The sequence below is a fragment of the Hibiscus syriacus genome, unplaced genomic scaffold (assembly GCF_006381635.1).
Source record: "Hibiscus syriacus cultivar Baekdansim isolate YM2019G1 unplaced genomic scaffold, ASM638163v2 tig00111837_pilon, whole genome shotgun sequence".
NCBI lineage: Eukaryota > Viridiplantae > Streptophyta > Magnoliopsida > Malvales > Malvaceae > Hibiscus > Hibiscus syriacus.
The window spans coordinates 12291200-12295019 of NW_024063194.1; the positions used below are offsets into that span (position 1 = coordinate 12291200).

Here is a 3820-nt window from a genome sequence, read left to right on the forward strand (position 1 = left end):
AAGTGAAACTTTCTATGCTCATTCTACAAATCGTGTTCTTGAAAATGTTCGAATAAACCACTAAAACTTTAATATCAAATAATAAATACATGTAACATTGAGAAAAGAACATTTCATAAAATAAATTAACACATATGATAAATACATAAAGGTGGGACATTAGACAAACATTCAAGATTGATAAATATTAAGTAAATAAACACATACCTAAAATAGCCACGTCAAACACATATAATAGTAATGAAAATACTTTATAATATTTTCATAAAAATTGGAAAGATATTAATAAACTTGTGATAAACCATATTATATATATAGAACGAATAGTAGTTTAAATAAACAAACGAATGTTGAACCGCACAAAAACAAAAAAAAAAGCGTTATCTACATATGTGATTAATCATACAATTTGGTATAAAAGAAATTATGAAAACAAAATAATCACACACCATGAAAAAATATACATATTAAATCAAAGTACATACGGGACTAAAATGATTCAGAGCGTAAATTACCTCTAAAAATCAGAAATTAACCAATAGACAGATCAACAACAAATAGGGACTAAAATACACTAAGCTAAAAGTTAACAATCACAATAAGAATTTATCTGAAAATAAATAACAACCACATAGTGACTAAAATAAAATATACACAAATATCACGACCAAATTAGAAAATTCACGCAATTGCATAAAACACAAAATTAGTGATTAAAATGTACTAAATCATAAATCAGAGCTTAAAACAAAGTATTTACCCAAAACACACTAGTGAACAAATAGGGATGAAAATTAAAAGTAAACAAATATTAAGTCCAAAATGAAATAAATGGAAATCATTAATTGATGACCAAAATGAAAACCACACAAAATTAACAGCTAGATATCTAAATATTTAAACAGATATAAGACAAGACTAAAATGAAATACAAAACAATAAGGGGCTCAAAATGAAAGAATAAAACTTCATCAAATAACCAGATTACATCAATTACAAAGATAGAGGAACCTAAAATGCTATTGTACCATATCCAAAAAATGCAGCCCCTCCATTTGGAAAAACGGCATCGTTCAACGTCTGAGATATATCCCATTTAAGGGGGTGTTTGGATGGGGGAATGTGGGATTCCCATGGGAATGGAATCCACATTCCCCCGTTTGGTTAGCCCGGGAATCCTATTCCCGGTAATGTAAGATTACCAATAGTGGATTTTTTGGGGTATATTACCGGGAATGTCATTACCTCCCTTTCCTTAGGTATTGTTGGATTACCGGCGTTTTGGACTAAAATGCCCTTAAATTTTTATTTTTTTCAAAAATATATTTATTCTGTAATCGAATAATAAAAATTTTACGAAGGTTAAATTACAAATTTATCCTTAAATTATTTTAGATTTACAAAAAAAATCTATAATTAAAATTTTATATGAAGTTCAAGGATTAAAATAAAATTTTACCCTTTCATTAAACTTTTTTTTATTTTTAATTTTGTAAAAAATATATAAATATTATGAATTTAATTTTTTAAAGAAAATATATAAATATTTTCCAACTTGTAATATTACACAAATATATAATTAGGACAATTTGGTCAAATATACATTCCAATAATCTTTTATTCCTTTAACCAAACACGGTAATCTTACATTCCTGCTAAGCCAACCAAACACAAAATACAACATTCCCAGTAATGCTATTCCTTGGTAATCTTACATTCCCACTGGTAATCTTATATTCCGTGAACCAAACGCACCCTAAGGGTTATTTGGAAACCTTAAAAATCATTTCCATAACCCCCATTTCTCAGACTCTCTTCTTGTTTCCTCTCCCCCTTTCTTTCCCTATTTCCTCCTCGCCCCCAAGAAGAATGAAAGCCTCAAGGGCTCCCTGGACACCGTAGATCGGTGGTCACAGGGAGCAAACAAACCCCTAAAAACCCAACGGTTCGTGGCCTTGCCGATGATCCAAGAAAAAGGTAAACTCTCACCCCTCTCCTCTTAGTTTTTTTTTGTTTTCTCTCATTTCTCTTTTGATTTAGGGTTCTAATATTTTTGTTTTTCTCTGGGTAGGAGAAGTTTTTTTTCTCTCTCAGTTCACTCTCCCTGGTTTTTCGAATACCCCTCTGATTTCTCTTTTTTTTTAACCCTCACATTTTGCTTCGAGACCCCCACTGAATCCCCTCTATCCTCCCTTCTCTCTGTTTTCTTCTGTTTATATTCTTGAATTCTCTCCTATCTCTTCTCTGTCTTCATCTGATTTATGTTTGATTGGTGATAATGATGAACTCCATAGGGTAGGGGCATGGCTCTCTGACTTGGTAGGATTAAATCCCGATTTTTCGGGATTTAATTTGGTTTTTTAAATGGGTTTTTAGATTTGATGGATTTGCTCTGATTTGGCTGATGTTTACTGTTGCTTGTCATTGTTGGATTGATTTGTGCAAATCAGCTCTGACGGCGGCAAGGGGAAGCTCCACTGGGAAGCTGGTGTTAACGGCGGTGTCTGGGAGTTGGAAGGCCAAGTGGTTGAGCTTCGGTTTAGGGTTTTAAAAACCCTAAAATTATGGGGTTGTCACATGCTAGGCTCAGGTCGGATCCGGCCGGGTTAGGGTAGGTTAACTAATAACATGGGTCGGGTGTGAAGTCTTAGTGGGTTGTTGGGTTATTGTTTGTAATGGGGCTTGGTTGGACTTCTGGGTTCCAGATTGGGGCTCTACAAAAATTTGTACATTATATATTTATAATTAAAATAAAGATAATAATAGTGAAATAACGATAATAATAAATAAAATAAAATAAAAAAGACCCGGACAAATTGAGTGTCTACAGGAGATTTTCACAACAGCAGTTTCAGGGAAGCAGAAGTGAACGCGAGGAGGAAGAATACGAGAAAGAGAGACTAAAACCGCAGCCGCCGCCACGAGCAGCAAAGCTCATCATGCATCAATCTTCTCTACGCCTTCAAAAGTGAGTTCCTCGGCCACAACTACTTTCTTCTTTCCCAACAGGTTTTCCAATTGGCTTTATCGTTCGTCACCATTGCTTCCTTCGCTAACGCTCGATACTCCTCTCCTCGGCTTTATCATTCATGAAACACCTCACTCATGTTAGCAATCCATATTTGTAATGGAATTGACATGCATACAAGATCATCGAATGTTATCGACATTTTTTACTGATGATGGACTAAGATAACATCTTTTAGCTTTCATTTCCGTCACCCCCTCACTTTCTTTCGGAATACAAGGGGCGTATAGATTACAAAAACTCAATCCGAGTTGATTATTAAAATCCCACGTAAAGACGGGACCAATTTTCGACGAAGTAGCAACCATTAAATGACTGTTAGGATTATTTTAACAAATAAAATTAATGTTAATAAAAGCCTCAACAAATTATCTCTCGGCAAATTGAATGCTTCAAAACAAATCCTAAACAGACATTACTAATTGCTATTATTACCAAATTGTTGCATCGAAAATGGATAAAAGCAACATTAATTATCAACAAGCAAAAGAGACCCCAACTCCTCGTTCAAAACAGAGGAGAGGAGTATCGAGCGTTGGCAAAGGAAGCAATGGTGACGAATAATAAAGCCATCTGGAAAACTCGTTGGGAAAGAATAAAGTAGTTGTGGCCGAGGAACTCACTTTCGAAGGCGCAGAGAAGGTTGTTGTATGATGACCTTTGCTGTTCGTGGCGGCGACTACGGTTGTAGTCTTTCTCTTTCTCTTCTTCTTCCTCGCGTTCACTTCTGCTTCCCTGAAGTTGCTGTTGTGAAAATCTCCTTAGTCTTCTCTGTTCCTCTTCTGGATTGTT

General features: G+C 34.6%; 1 long non-coding RNA gene across 1 annotated transcript; it reads left to right on the forward strand.

The window, feature by feature from the left end:
• The first annotated feature begins 1801 nt into the window (after positions 1-1801).
• Positions 1802-2766, forward strand: LOC120171866. Its single transcript, XR_005520904.1, has 2 exons — positions 1802-1977; positions 2451-2766. It is a non-coding gene; the product is annotated as an uncharacterized LOC120171866 (long non-coding RNA).
• Positions 2767-3820: the final 1054 nt, after the last annotated feature.